This window comes from Parasteatoda tepidariorum, chromosome 7 (assembly GCF_982258835.1).
Source record: "Parasteatoda tepidariorum strain Cologne lab strain chromosome 7, Ptep-v5.0, whole genome shotgun sequence".
NCBI lineage: Eukaryota > Metazoa > Arthropoda > Arachnida > Araneae > Theridiidae > Parasteatoda > Parasteatoda tepidariorum.
The window spans coordinates 14445744-14462921 of NC_141761.1; the positions used below are offsets into that span (position 1 = coordinate 14445744).

At 26.9% G+C, this 17178-nt stretch overlaps 1 pseudogene across 1 annotated transcript in view; it reads left to right on the forward strand.

The window, feature by feature from the left end:
- The window catches only part of LOC147806882 (nonsense-mediated mRNA decay factor SMG8-like), a 59877-nt pseudogene that overhangs the window by 40870 nt on the left and 1829 nt on the right, over positions 1-17178 (forward strand). Inside the window, exons 15-19 of the transcript XR_015435739.1 lie at positions 838-947; positions 8375-8476; positions 10224-10287; positions 11734-11836; positions 14591-14729. The product of XR_015435739.1 is annotated as a nonsense-mediated mRNA decay factor SMG8-like (transcript). The remainder of the gene's footprint in view (positions 1-837; positions 948-8374; positions 8477-10223; positions 10288-11733; positions 11837-14590; positions 14730-17178) is intronic.

The window sequence follows — 17178 nt, forward strand, 5'->3', positions numbered from 1 at the left end:
ATGACTAATCAGTTGTAAAAAATTATTAAAACATAAAAGTTTGGAAATTTTCAAAATTTTCTGCTATATTTCCTATTTTATTATAGCAGTAACATATAAGTTATGAGAATCTGTTTTTTAAATAAATTTTTATTTTATGAAAATAATGATTTTTAACAACTTTGTTAGTCATTGTTTACTTATTTAGTAGGCATTAGATACTTTTTAATAAGCAAGCAAATTTTGAAAAACATTGCGCTTACAAAATGGTACCTCACCATTTGAAAACAAACTGTAGACTGATCACTTACTGGCTAATTTTGACAATTAGATAGGAATGTTGTCTAAATATCACCAACACTGTCATATATCATTAAGAAAATTACATTAAACTCATTTTTTTTAACTATTCTGGTTTGAAATAGTAATTAGTTTAGACTGTTTCAGATTTTGAAGAATTTGCTATTGTCTAATTATTTGCTTTTCAATTTATGAATAATTTAGGTGATTAGTATTTAGTTGTAATATATTTCAAATGTGAGTTTTGAAAAACAAAATAAAAACTTAAACAAAAAATATCTATTAGCTTTTATTATTACTATAATAACTTGCATTTTTTTCTGTATGTTATGTTCAAACTTGTATTTTTTTCCCCCAAAGTAATAGAGTAATATCAAATTCTTGCTATATAGTATATTATTTACAGCCTGTTTTATTAGCATCAGTATCAATTCAATAAAAGTATAGATGTTTGCTAAAAAAATATCATGCAAAATATCTTGTTTTGCTATAATCTTTTTTCAATTTATTAAACTTATGCATGTGCCTTTCTTTAATATTATCTTTTAATATAACCAGTTATCCTCAGTATAGTTTTGCAATGTGCAGTTACAGAGAAAAGAAATTGGAACCTACGGAAATGATGCAGCTGGATGGATATACTGTAGATTATGTTGAGCCAGTACTTGGTAATAAATTTTCTATTTTTTACTTTATTTACTTAGTTTTTTTAGTTTCTATTTAATTTATAAGCATAAACTCCAATAACTAAACATTTATATCTTTACGAATTATTCTAAATAATTTGTCCAACCAATTTAATAGACCTTTAACTGAAAAGAAAAAAAAAAGCATATAACATGATTATTACTCTAAACAACTAATCTGAAACAATTAACGGGTCAATTCAACAAATGGCAGAATTTTAAGCTTTAGCAATTAAAACTAAACTTAAAATAATTCTTGATGGATTTTTCTTATTCTGGTCTATTTTGAATTTAGAGTTTTATAAATAATCAGTGCTGAACTGCACGCACAGTGGAGTGGTGGTTATAGTGTAGCTTAACAAATATGAACTCTAGTATAAAACAAAATTGTTTTGGGCCAGAAGGCCTGGGGTTATTCAGACTGTATTTTTTTTTAAACATTTTATTTGTAACAAATGTCTTATATATAAATTATATTGAATTTTTTACTTACTTTTGATATGGAATGTGCCCATTTTATGATTAAAAAAATAGGCATTAGTTTTGTGTATTATGAAATTTGATTTAAACTAAGATGGGTAAAAATTGTATTTTTTAATTTTAACAGTCGTTGAACAGACTACCCAAGTTTTTGGGTTCATGACTTCTACTAATATTCAACTCCGTAGCCTTGTAATTTTGAACCAATCCAGAAGACAAGGAACTCATCTCCAGAAGAAACTCATAAATCAGTATCCTCAGAGGTATGATTTATGGGAGAATGGAGAACTTTGTAACTTGACAGATTTAATGTGCATCAGTCACCATTTACTACTCGGAGAGTCTAGGGTTTGCGGAGATCGAGCCCATGACCTCTTGGACATGGGCCCGGTGTCCTACCAACCTGGCTTTCTGGCCCTTTGGTATAAATCTTGTCATTTTTTGGAGTGCAATTTGTTTTTGGGTTTGTTCAGTATGAAATGAACTAATTTATTGTTCAGATTGTTTTTATCTCCAGGATCTGAGATGAATCACCAGTTAATGTTTCATAATAAAATTAATCTTCATTAATGTGATAGTGATTTTCAAAAATTACTCATAGTTAATGGTGTTCTAACTAGTTTTGCTTCCTTTTCATTTAATTAAAAGTGTCTTCTGAAATCTGTTACTGTTATCTGGAGAAAATCTGTTGCTGTAATATTTTTATTAATCTTATTCAGGGTTGCGAAAAACCCACTTGCCCAGAGAAACCCGGTCAGGCTTTACTAGGTAAAACCCACTCTGAAAAGCCCAGTAAAACCCACCCTAAAGTGGGTTTTTCTAAAATTGATTTCTTTTTTATCCTCTGTTATATTAAAGAGCTATTCTATTGAAATATATATGTAGTCTAGCCTAAGAAAATGAATCTATGGTAAAAAAACTAACTACAATATGCAAAGAAAAATTATGTGTGGAATTCATGAAGAAAAATTTATTTAAAAAACAGAATAATTTGACTATAAATCATACAATAAAAGTTATTCCATAAGGGTTTTAATTACACAGACTAAGGAAATACATTAAAAATTCATCAGGTTATCAGTGTTATAATTCATCTATCTTAAATGTCTATGTATTTTAACGCCTTTTGTACACCCAGATTTTGTATCCAAGATTCTTATTAAAATTAATGAAATAGAATTTAGTAAATTGAATATTTAGAGCAACTTCAGTTAGTGCAAAAAAAGATGGCATCTCTGAACAAGAATCCACTTTTGTTTGAATAAAATCTCTTTTCCTGTTTTGTTTAATGCTACTTCAAATTTCAGATCTTAAAGGTGGGAGATTTTTCTTCAATGTGGTCGAGGAAGGTAATAGCGGACTTTATGCCAGTGGCGATGAAAATGAGTGCCATCTATGGATCATGGCCATGTACAGGACTATCTCATAAACCAATTCCCCTCGTTTAACCTCAAACCAGTAAAAACTTCAAACCATATCTATGTTACAAGGAGGTATGTAGCAATATTTGGCTTCAAAAATTAGCTCATATGATTGACACTGTAAAAAATGGATATTTTATCTCCTCTAACGTTTAGAGTAGAGATAGGATATAACTCCTTCCCAATTATTTTAAGATAGTTCTCATCTCACAAAAAATATTTTAATCTACTGATGAGATAGACTTTAAGCAAGTTTTTATGCAAAATACATTTTTCTTCAACTGTGGTAGAAAAACCTTTTAAATATTTGTTTAGAAAATTAAAGAATGAAGAAGAAAAAATCTGGGTTTGATAATTTTTTCTTAAATATAAGAAAAAGCAGCTGTTTTTAATCAAAACTGTTTTTAGTAAAAACTACTGAATTACAGAAACAGGGGGAAAAGAGTAACTGGTTCAAAAAGAAGTTAAATATTATTATTAAGTTTATATTGTATTATTAGGCATATATATGTGTTATTTTTCATTGAAAAGCATTGCTTCTTTTTCCTTTTTAGAACTAGTGCCCCCTTCAGTATTTTTCAGTGAAATGAACTTATACAGGTTTAAAAAATTAGATACAAAGAAACTTGTTTTAGATTGACACTTATTATTTAATATTTATATGTAAAAAAATCTTTAATTTCTTTCACATGGTAGAAAAATTATTTTATAGTATTATGTGATATTGTTTATCCTTTTACGTGTCTACACTCTGCCATCAAAGCTTTTTATATAGTCCAGTCACATGTCTGATCACGGTAAACTGAAACAAGTAGGTTTTAAAATCAGTTTTACTTGCAATTGATTACAATTTACTCTTTCTCGTTCCCGCAAAAATGACGAGACGAAATTTTGCCCTCTAAAATTTTATTGTGATATTTCTAGGCTGAAGTAATGTTCCAAAAGGATTGAAACAATCTGTTGCTTATGCCCGTAAACATGTTGATTTCTCTATGTTCCAGATAGCAACACTAGACTATTTGTAATGCGTTTTGAGAAAGTTTATTTTAAACTAGATATCAGCATGCATCGAACATGTAGATTTGCGATTAAACCATAAATTAAGAATGAATGCATATTGTAAATGCACTTCGTTTTATATAATTTTCTTGAATAAAAAAAATTTGGCACTTATATGATTGTTTTCAAAATTATGCAACCATTACAGGGTTAATAGACAGATTAATAGCTATGTAGATTGAAAAGATTTAATAAAATTTCCCCAAACTTAATTACTTTTCTAGTCTTTTAGTTACTGATAATCTCATAATTTCCATTTATGCCTCTAATTTTCCATCAGCTGTGTGAGCAACATCTAAATCGACTGTGCCAATAAGTAACTAAGCTATTATTGTTGCATAAGTGCTTGAAACAAGTTTACTCCAGAAATTTAGAATCACTGATTTATATTTAAAAATCAAATTTATAATAAGTTTTATTTAGAGTTATTTCAAACTTAAATTTTGTTATGGTATCCTTACCTAGTGTTAAGAATTAAACTTATCGAGAAAGCACTTTTTTTTAATAAATTAGTTTTTGGATGAATAGGAACTGTGATAAGGAACATTAAAAAATAGTATTTATTGTAAGGAGGGCAAAAAAGCAAAACAAATTGGTAAAATTTTTCCTTCATTATATTTAATTTTTGGGATAAAAACAAAAATACTTTTTTCCTTTATAATAATTTCATGTTATTATTTTCGTTTGAAATCTGATAAAATAATGTACTTAATTTAAATTTAGGAATTAAAGTTATACTACACAACATTTTCAAAATAATGTTTTTTTTTCTTTAAAAAAATTATCAACACCAATAAATGTATTCCGAAATTATCATTGTTGATAATAATTTCACATTAGTTTTTTCATTTAACAGCTCAGTTTCTTTGTATTCTTTTCTATTGTGGCTCATTAATCGATTATATGTGCTCAAAAAATAAACATTTTTTTTTCATTATTCTGTTAAGTTCTAAGTACTTTTAAAGAGAGAAAAAAAAATTTTGAAAAGTTTTAGTTGTACTCCGCCTTTTTTTTTTTTTTTTTGGATACATCTTTAGTTTAAATATTAAGAGAAGAAAAAAAAACTATTTAGCCTATTAGAACCTTGATAATTTTGTAGTTCTTTAGATTTATACTTTATTAGTATTGTAAAGCTAACATGTTAAGTAAATTTTAGTAAGTACTTTGATTGCAAGATTGTTTTTAAAAATCTAAATTTATATAACAACTGATGCCATGCTTCAGTTAAACCTGAAACATTTATGGTAGCTTTAGAATCATCCTGAAAAATTATTTTTCTTTCTTACACAATCCATTTTTGTGATTTAGAAATCTTTGATAAATAATGATGGACATTATTTTAGCATTTTATGATCTAGATAAATAACAATAAACTTAATTAAAAGTATGATTTTTTTTGAATTTTATATTTAATTAATTTTTTTAATCTTATATTTATTTTATTTTGATCATCATTTTGTAAAAAGAAGCATTTTAAACTTAATGAATTGCAGAAAAATTCTGGCAACTTTCTTATCAGTTCCACTTCCAGTTAAAATCTTTTACATTTTTAGGCACTTATATTTCATGAGTATTTCTTTTTCCTTAATAGAGTAATTCAGAATGTAGAAATATTATGCTTGCTTAAAAAAGTTCAACTTGTATTCAATTTATATTGCTGCTTTTTTTTTCAAACTTGTGGTTATATTGTTAGTTTTTCAAAATTTATGTGATTTATTCAAGAATAAAATATAAATTGCAATTAACTTGGTTTAGTTTTTAAATGTTTTACTCTGCATCATTGAGATTAAGTTTAACATTGTTTGGATTTCATGTGTAATATGTTTTCTTTGCAAAATGTAGCTAGGATTGGGGGATAAAATTATTTTTCTGTATGGAATAAAATTTGGAATTTTTTGAAACTCTTACTTCTAAATGCAGATTTAATGACTAACAATTAATTTTAATTGTTTTGACAATTTGTGGAATGTGTTGATTTAAATTATGGAATGAAAAGCAAAAGCATGTTTAAAGCATCCACATTTTAATCATCATTAGACTGATATAACTTGTTGCTTATTATTATTAACATGTTGATTCTGTATTTATTTTATGATTGCAGATTTATTTTTTCTAACCACCTGTGATATAACATTGCACCATGAAAGTGGTGCAATGTTATATCACAGACAAAGTAATGATATAACTAGACAAAGTTTGCTATTTTTCCTCGTGGATGTATTTAGTCATGATTTTTTTTAAAAAAAACTAAACTCAGCGGAGAGACAGCCCTAAAGGGCCAAGGCCTACTGTGCCCATCTCAGTTTTCTTGACCTTGTCCTCTGGAATGCAGGAGCAGATGTTCCGGTCAGGTGGTCAGCCAAACGCGGAACCCCCAGTTTTTAGTTCCCAAACATGCTTGGTACTCATTTATCGACCCACTGAAGGGATGAAAGACTAAGTCCACCTTGCCCGGCCCGAGGATCGAACCAGGGACCTGTGGCACGACAGCGCGAAGCGCTACCGCTATGCCACCAGGCGTCTCTTGATTATATTAGCCATTAAAAAATTATCAAGAGATATTTCGGTTTGTTATTAGAGGGTGGAAAATGAAGCCTGAAATGGAGAATATCTTTCAAAATGCAGCTGAGTTAGACATGAGAGTGCTAGAATTTTTTTTTACCGACAGAAAAATTTTCAGTTTCAAAATGCTGATTTTGCTATTAAATGCTATGAAAAAATATATCCATCTGTGTGTAATCTATTAAAATAAAGTAAGCTATTGGTCACATCTTTCTAGAATAGATTCAAAAAAGACTATAGAAAAGAAAAACATTTTTGTCTATTCTTTTTGCAGTCCACATGTTCGTAATGTAAGTTTAGATTGCCAAGCACTGAAACATAACTGGAAAGAATGGTAAAGACATGAACCTAAAATTGTTTTGTTTATTCCACTCATTTTTTTTAAAGAAATATTAAATTAATACTTTTACAGTTCATATTATTACCTAATAAGTGTTAAAAGATTAATATCATGCATTTAAACGACAAAGTACTTTGAAAAAAAGACACCCATTTCTCTTCGAATTTATTCCTTAAAACTTTAAGAGGAAAAAAAAATTTTGTGGAATCTATTGGATTATAAGGAAAAACCTTTTTGATTTTAACTCTTATTTATTGGAATATTTGATATTATTCAAAATTTTTCCTTTATGTTTCTTTCATATTATTGTTATGTGTGACTTAGAATTATTGTTTTGTGATTAATGTTGTTGCTTTAAAAATATATTTATCAGCAGTTAATATCTGATACGGTGCACTGTTGTATCACATTTGATCCTTTAGTGTTAATCTTAATTATGCATAATTTAAATTTCTCTTCTGATAATTTTTACATAACAAAATTAACTTAAATAATATTATATTTGTTTGATATTAGAGAGTGGATCTGTTTAGAGTATTTAAAAAATGTAGACAATATAGAATAGTAGCGTATAATAAGTTGTTGAAGATCCTGCTATGCTTTTTTTTATTTTAATCATTTTTGTACTATTTTTTTAAAAACTGCTATAATACATAAATTGAATGTTATTATGGTCTTAAGAGATTTTTTTTCACAAATACAAAATTATCCAGAAGCTAATTAAAATTATTTCATGGATTATATTTATCTAAAAACGAATAATGAACTGAAATATCCTCAACTTTCATTTTATTTTTTTCAACAATTATGGCTTTTAAAGTTACTGTGAGTTTTGTGAAATAAAATGTTTTAGTTGCATAGGTTAGTAGTAGAGAACAATTGCAGTGTAAAGAATTTTTTACAAAAAGTTTTACTATTCTTTGAAAAGTTGTTCAACTAATTAAACTTCCTTTTGCAATGAAGTTTTATTGTGCATATTTATTAAATATTGAAAACTAATTTAGAAATCGGTGGTAAAAATAGAAAATCATCTCAAAAATATAAATTATTTACATTCATACTAGTATCGTTTTCAATTTAATTTAAAATTTGCATTATCATTCAATACTTTACATAAAAATAAAAATAAATTATTATACTATAAAAGTTAATTTTTCTACTTATGCATTACATTTGGATGGTTTGTTCAGTGTCTAAAATATTGTCAAAACATCCCTAAGTTATTTTTAAAAGCTTAAATTGTATGAAACAGTGAGACATGAATGTATAAATTACATATTAAAAGAAATCTAAAGCTTTTTTATGTATCATTTACTTTATATGAATGATGCTTGATAAAAATTTATATGAAACAATATTTTTTTAATTAATTTTTTAATTGTTAGCCATTTTTAAATACACTTCATAGCTTATTATGAAGATTGTATCAATGCTAAGAACAAGTTTATGTATATTATAAATAATTAAGTATACTAATTTTATTGTAATATTGTGTGTGCTTTACGAAAATAATATTCTAAAAAAGTAAAAGTTATTTTCTACCTAAGGCCGGACGGCATTGGAACTGTGACTGTTGAAGAGAAAGATTTTTTTGCCGATATTAATGAACAATAAAGAATACTTCTTGAAAACCAAATTACTCATTTTAGGTAAATATATTACTCTTTTCTTTATAATTAACTCTAAATTTGCTTATTGTTTAAAATCCACTCTCAAATTTGTTTTTCAGTTATCCTCTTAGAGGTTGTCTCTAATATACTCACTTTTTTTTCTCACTCTAGACTTCGTTAATAGCAAACTTTTATCAGTTTTCCCGGAAGCAGATAATATTGTTTACATTTCATTCAATATAGCCAATTTTTGAAGCTCTACTCTTAACTCAACTTTTTTTTTAAATTTAAAATATTGTATAAAAGAGAGCCATTCACTGTATTCAAAAGTTATTTTATTCATCTATCGTAACTTTTGATTTAGTATCTGCTGTGGAGCTGCAGAACAAGAAACTTCGTGGATTTTTCCTTGAATTGAATTTCCTTTTTCTTTAAGAGTTCCTTAATGTGCTTAATAGAGTATAATTTTGCATCATAGAAATTAAGCACTGTTAAAAGTGCTTAAAAGTTCTTACTTGTTCTTCAAAAGAAAAAACGTAAATAAAATCTTAACTTTTAAGTTATATTTTGTATTATTATTTTTTTCCCTTTTCAAAAATTTGATTCTTTTTTAATAAGTTGTTATTATGTCATGCAAATTTATGTAATGTATTTTTGACATGTATTATAATGCTTTATAATATAAAAAAATATTTTCTAGCTTTGGATTTGTTCAATCCAAGCTGTGCTGCTGACAGGCTAAACGTGGGTGGTATTCTATGTTAACCCACAAAAAAAAATCTGCAAAAATCATAAATCTGAAGGGGAAAAAAATTATGGCTTTTGAGATTATCTGTAATAATCTGCTTAAAACCAAATTTTCTAGAGCTAGGAAATTTTATTGTTTGCAACTAATCTACAATAATTTTTTCTACTTTTTGTGTAATTTTAGAAGGAATTAATAAAAAACCAAAACAATTTGATTGAAACGACTGTATTCTTGTATGGAAATACTGTATTGTTTTTATGGAATTAAATCATCATCAAAATTAAATAAATGCTGAAAATTTTGTTCTTTCATAAACAACACATCTTTCCAAGAAATGAACTAGGAGGAATTTCATTTTTTTCTAGCTTTCATAAAACTAACTTTCTCTCTTTATAATGTAAACTTAAATCTGTAATTTTGTGAGGGAAAGTTTTTAGTGCTTCAAGTATAGGATGCTAAAGAGACTAATTTAACTTTAAGTTGCAACATTGGAACAATTTTATATTGAACTATAAAGTTTTAATTTTCGATATAGTACCAATATCTAAATGTTACTTTTTTTATTTAATTATAAATTCATGCATAATTTTATTAATATTACATACCTGTGTAGAATTAAGCTGTATGTGCATCTTAAAATTGTGCTGAATTAAGCTTCGTAAACGTCAACTAGTAGATATTTTTGTGTTTATTTATTTTTTTAAATTTATTTTTTAAACCCTGAGCATATTCATAATTACACAAATATACATTTAAAAATTAGAAGATAGTGTCTACTAGCATCGAATGATTGCTTCCCTATTTGATAAAAGTGGGCTTTTTCTAAATTAATATTAATAAGTACAAAATATAATAAGTACAAAAGAAAAAGTTTTAGTAAAACGATTCACTGTTTATTTTGTTAATACTTATTTTATATAAGTATTTAATTTATTTTGTGTAATTGGAAAATGTTAATTCAAAAGATTTTGTTGTTAAGCTTTGTGTTTTTCTTGTTATTAATAATCTGTTTTTGAAATACTTTTTACTTTTTTTTAGTTTTGATGCAATTGCCCCTACCTTAATGATGAAAGTGCTGACAAAAATTAATAATTCACCAAAGGTAAGGGGTCTTTTATACTTCAGATCTCATTGAAGGAGACAAATGAATATGTTTCATTTCTTTTAAATTTTAGGTGCATTCCAGCTACAAAATACTAAGCAAGTCTGAAATTGAAAATATTGTTGGATGTATACAGAATGCCATAAATTCTATGCATGTCTTATACATTATTTAGATAATGATTCACATTTTAATAAACATGTGATTCTCATTTTGTGTGCAACAAAAACACTATGGAATTGATAGGGTTATCTTGGAGTTGACTTTTATTTTTGTTGCAATTTTTAGAAATCACTTAGAAACATTAGTAAAATCTATCATATCAAAATAAAGAAACTTTAAATTTATTCCCTTAAATGTTTTTATATTTCTAAGAGTTTTTTTTTCAGTTAGCACAAAAACTTAGCTAGTGCAATACAAATGTAAGAGAGTATAGTGGGGTATGAATATTGTTTGTTTGTAAAGTGCAAAAGATAACTTTTTAAACTTCATGCCTATGCAGAAATGCTATGATACACTTATTACATAATGACTAAAACATTTCAGAAGCTCTTAGCGATATGTTATCTAAAACAAAAAGAAGAAGAAATATGTGAAAAATCTTAAGTTGAAATTAAATATATTTAAAGCATAAAAAATACTAGATAAAAGAAAAAAATTCTCTAAATTACTTAGTTTTTAAAATAAAAGAGAAGGAAAAAAATTTACATTTAAAAGTGAGAAAGTAAAATTACGAAATTTATTCAATAACTTGTGTACAAAAATATCCAGATGGAAAAAAAAGAAAATATAAATAAAGTTAAAAGGAATGCAAAAATGGCTGAACAATATTACAGTTGACTTTTAATTAAAGAAATTAAATGTTAACAGAAAAAGTGGATAGAGAATTTGTCTTTCTTCGTTCATTAAGCTTTTGAAATTAAAGTTATATTTTTTTCTGACGTTTAAAAAGCCACATAATATTTTTTGGCATTTCTGTTTTAAATCAGAGTGCAAATATTATTCTTATGTGAATTTCATGGCTGTTGTAGATTCTTGTATGTCGCAATTTAAAACATTTTAAGAAAAGGTAGATTTTTCAAATTATTTTGCCAAAAATCGACCTGAGGAAAATGAGATGCTTTGTGTAATAAATTGTGTGAACTTCATGAGGAGAAAAAAAACATGACCTTTAGGATGTTTAACACTTTATTTCGTACAATTTAGGTAATAGAATGTCTTAATTTGTAAAAATACAGCACATATCCGAAAACAATCTTAACATATTGTGTTCGAAAATTTTTCTTTCTCTTACTTTTACGAGTTTCAATATTTATTTTCACATTAAATTTGATGTCTCTAACTGCAACTGTTTGCACTCCACCCATAAAAATCTTGTGTGGATTATCAGTTTCATTTTGCTGTTAATTTTCTTTTCCTGTTTTAAAATTATCAATATTTTTTTAGACTTTAAAAAGCCCTTAGCAAGAGAGTGTTTCTTCCTCTTAAGATGGGAGTAAATGGGATTCCTCTCTGTTTCATGCAGTGGGAAAAATTTGTTACCCAAAGCGTAAGTTTAGTTTATTTCCTATGGGATTCAATATTGATTTTGGCCCTTGCTAAATAATTTAGATGATGTTGTTTGTTTTATTTAGGTGATGCTTCAAATAAGTCAAATCACCACGTACTTCCTACTTGTCTAAAAATGTTTGAGAAGAATCCTTTCATTTATAATCCTGAAATAAACAATTCAGAAATAAATACTCAATTCAAATCTAAACTGCTTTCAAGTCTAAGCCACACTCCAAATTCTTAACACGTTTTGTTTCATGCAAAATATAGTGTAAAAGGTTTTATTGATATCAGACATGGACTTCAGGAATTGAAACCAGGATAGCCTGGTTGGTATGGCACTGCACTCAATTTTGTGAGAATGGGAGTCCGAATCCAGCCTGCCGAAGACTCTCTGTATTGTAAATGGTGACTGGTGCTCATTAAATCTGCCAGGTCACAAAGTCTTCCATGTCCCAATAACAAATTATACCTCTGGGGGTTTTGGAAAGGAGGTTGATCATTCTCTGATTCTGGTCAAAATTACGATATGTGGATAAATGGAAGGTTGTATGAATGGATTCGCCTTATAAACAGGTGTGACAGAAGTCGAATTCTTGACCATAGATGGCCCACTGAAAAACAAGAGCAATCACATCACTGAGTGCCTTAATGGCCAACAGCGACAACAACATGGAATTTTTTAAACAATTTACAATGAGAATAAGAAGTGAATAATTCATTTGTTTTACCAGCATTAAATTTTTTAATGCATATATGAGAATTTAAATGCTCAAACTGTCATTATTGTATTATGAAAATGACTTGTCATCTCCCACTGTTACATTTGATTTCGAATTGGTACTAGTGTTACTATTTTCCCATATGATGTCATCTTTTGTGTCATACAATGCATTTGTTGTGTGAGAATTGTTTAAGACAATGTATTATACTCTATCTGTAAGCTTTTTCCCTCCCAACAGGTACCCATTCTGATTTTTTCACTCACAAATTTTTGCGCTTTTGATTCTAAACTGCTGCTTAAAGTCGAATATATTTAACTTATAATATACTGTACTTAACTATAAAATTGACCCTCAAAATGGCAACCGTCCACATGGTCTAAATTAAATAGCACTTCTGAGCAAGAAGTCGCTGCATTGTAGATGTATAGAATTACTGTATATATTTACTCATAAATGCAGAACTTATTTTGACAAAAATTTTATTCTTCTATCTACTCCTTTCTAAATTTTTAATTTATCTTCTAAGCAAATGACGTTATGCTGATTATAATATATTTCCGCTAAATAACGTATGTCCAGAAAACTCTTAAATCTGAGCAAAAATAAAGTAAAAAGGAATACATGATTTATCCCCAAAATAAATTATTTATTACAACACTTTTTAAAACGATTGAGTAAAATTTTTAAACTTGAAAAATATGATTCATGAAAGAAATGTACTAATGTTATTGATGTATCACACACAGAAGACTGCACAAGAATGCATTACATATTTTTAATTCTTAATAATGAAGAGTAACTTAAATTCCACTATCCTTTTTACCATAGAATACGTTGTGGGATTTATTTATAGACTGTGTCAACCGTCATCTATCAAAAGGTACCTCATGATAGAGTCCAGTTAACATGTCTTATATACTAGTGAATTGGTATTTAATATTTATAGTGGTAGTTACGCCACATTACTCCCCTTCCAGAATTTTTTCTGTGATAGAATTCGATGAACGAATACCACTAGTTGATTCATGCTGTTTATTTATTTATAACATTTTTGCTCATTATATTTTTTTCCTACATTGATTATTACCTGGAGACTTTATTTACTTCACCGGATCTTTTTTTTTCTTTGAGCAGTTTATATTAAGCAAATCAACTGTTTTAATGTGAACCGTCCATCTTCTCACCATTGAGGGGAATTAATTATCGACTATTGGTAACCTTCATCTATCAAAAGGTACCTCAAAATAGAATCGCGTCCGGGTCACCAATGTGGGATTTATTTATAGACTATGTCAACCGCCATCCATCAAAACTTACCTCATGATAGAGTCAAGTTAACATGTCTTATATAATAGTGAATTCGTATTTAATATTTATAGTGGTAGTTATGCCACAACGTCTAATTTAAGAAATGATGGTTCTTTCGTACTTTCATGTGGAATTCGATATGCTCTATGTTCATTTGCACTAATGTCAAAAGAATAGGTGGACTTCCATGAAACTTTTGCTATCCATTGAATTTTTGCCAATGAAAAAAATTTTCCTTTGAAAGAGCAAAAATATTTAACTCCAGTTTTTAACGTGGTTTTCTTACAAAAAATTAAACAAAAATTCCATGTTATATTGGAATGAATAATTCAACATTTAACAAAAGTAAGTTTAACTTTCATATTGAAAATATACCAAAATGTTGCATATATATATGAAAACATCTGATATTTTTGTTTTAGAAAATATTATGATTTTTACTACTACTGAGTGCTTTCATATTTTCATTATTTTAAAACCAAATGTTTAAAAGAGCAAAAATGTTTAACACCTGTATTTGCTGTGATTTTCTTATAAAAAATTTAAAAAAAATTTCATATTATATTGGAATCAACAGTTTAATTCAGATTTTCTAACCCGCGTTAAAATAACATTGTGTCTATGAAATAGATGTAATGGTCGCAGTGATGACTGTATTTAATAATTATAGCCTTAATTCATTTACTGGTGTTTTATAATCTTGTATTGTATATTTTTAGGTGTTTTATACGACATCAATTTCTGCAGAATCTCTTACTTTGTTTTTGAAAGAGAATTCCCTTTGTTGATAACATTGAAGCTAACTTTGAATGTGCACTTTGGTTAAGTGATGCTGATTATGTGAGTGCTCCATGGATTGTATGTATCTTTTTTGAAACTGCTAATTATGTGATTAAAAATTTTGAGAAATAGTGAACAAAGCTCTTATGTATCTTTCAGTTCACAAATGTTTGAGAACAATAACCCCCAAAATAATTCTCTTCTGAAAGCCAATCACTCTGTTTTTATAGTTACATTTGCTTAAATTTCAATGGAGTGCCCATTAGCTTTTCCAAACCTTCTTCTACTCAATTTTTGCTTTAACAATTACCACTCAATTAACAATTACTAACGCTCTACTCAATTTTAACTTTACTCATTTAGAAAGTAATGTAAGAATTTCAATAGTTTTTTGATGAGTTTTTTTAATGTTATATGTTCATTAAAGAAACCATTTCGTAAAAACTTTCTTTACAAATTCTTTTTTCTTAATCAATATGTTTCCTGTTAAAAAAAATCTGCTCCTGAAAGTCATGTGACATTTGATTTATTTGCAGTACTCCACGCCCTAATTTTATAATCACTTGTTTCTATTGAATTTTTTTTCTGCGTTATTTAATTTAGTTAAGGAAAATGTCTGAGCAGTATAATAAGGAGTTCTTAAAGTCCCATATTCATTCATCTGATGATATGCGTTACATTTTTCTTCTTTTTAAAAAACATCATATTGGTCTTAGAGTTATTAAATTTTAATTTAATCGTTATTTTCTAAAGAAAAACTTATCTTGATCATAAAAAATCATGTCATATCAAATCATATCATAATCAGAACTTATCATAAAACTAATCACATAAAAATTCTAATTTCTTTCAGCCATGTGTGTACTCTTTTGTCTGAAGACTAAATAATCTTTGCCTTTTTTTTAAAAAAATTTCAAAATATTTAACGAACAACTAATCTTAATATTTACTTTATTTATTCAATTATTTTTTTTTTGGGGGGGGAGGGTTTTTCAATTAGACTCATTTATGTAATTTTGAAAAGTTAGCTGAAAATTCCTTTTTTCCATAAATAATTTATATTTATTTAAATGTAGAGAGATTTTTAACTTATAAAATAGATGGATTTTTTATTCTGACCTCCCATTACCATAACATTGCATTAGTCACATGTCAGCTGATAACAGAAGGAAACTCATTTTATTTCTATCACTCTATCTTCTTTGTAATTTCTCTGTCTATTTAAAAATAACTCATCTGCTCATGTAAGTTACTAATAATCAGAGTTAGTCTTATTCCTTCAATTTATGAATTATACTATGTGCTTTGCATTCACATTGTTTTCAAATTGCACATTATGATTTTTATTCTAGCAAATTTAGGAATTCATTGTTATTTGTATTTACGTTATCCACAATGCATTTCATTTTGACATGAATTACAAATTGAACGCATCATGCTTGAGAATTTATGAATCAGTGATATAGCTGATTATAGAAAACCATAATAAAGATTAAATTGGTTTTCAATGAAATCTTTCAACATGACAATTACAGAGTATGTCATATAATATTAATCAAGATAACTGATGTTTTGTTATAATTAGGCATCTCCTGTTGTAAATGTTTTTATTAACCTCAATGTGAAAATAAATAAAATCCTTTTTTTTTTTTTAAATATTTTACGACATTAAAAAAAGTAATCAGATTTAGTTTGTTAATATATACACACTACCCTAAAATAATGGTAGAGACGCTTTCAGTTTTTGACATATTTTAAAATTTCTCAATAAATGCTCAGAAAACTATTTATTAACTTTAGAGGTGCTTAGTTTGTGCGATTTTTCCTACTTAGCAATAAAGGTTAATGCTTTCAGAGATTTGAGGGACTGACAATAAATTACAAAAGAAAACAAGTATTTTTAAACATCCTATGAACTAAGCTTGCAACTTGTATCAATTACTTTGATTGATATTTTACTTTGAAATAGCAACACAAAATTTCCTAAACTTAGCTTAAATATTTCTGGAAATATGGACAATTTTATAAAAAATATATGTTTTTGTTTTACGTTATTAGCTTTAAGATTATTATATAAAATTAAGCAAATTTTTTGGAGCATTTTAAAATTTATTACAAAATTATAGTTTTAAAATTTGAAATAAGTTTGACAAAAACTGCATAAAATATGACTTTATAAAGTTATTTTTTTATACTGTAATTTTGTAAGGAATTATATTTAGCTACCAAGGAAAAGAGATAAAAAAAAATTTTAATAATTAAAACTTAAAAATTTAAAATGTTTCAACCAATTTTCTAAATAATTTCTGTACGTTTTTAAAAAAATCACAAAATGATTAGGATTTTTCACTAATTTAATTTTCAAGCCGTATCTGTTTTTGCCGGTGACATTTTTAATAAATCTTGTTTCATAATACAAAATGAAACTTGTAGAAAAACCCTTATCGTTTTGAGCTTACTTTTGTACAAAAACTATTTAGAAAATTGCCTGAAACTTTTTAAATTTTTAAGATATTCAAATCAGAAT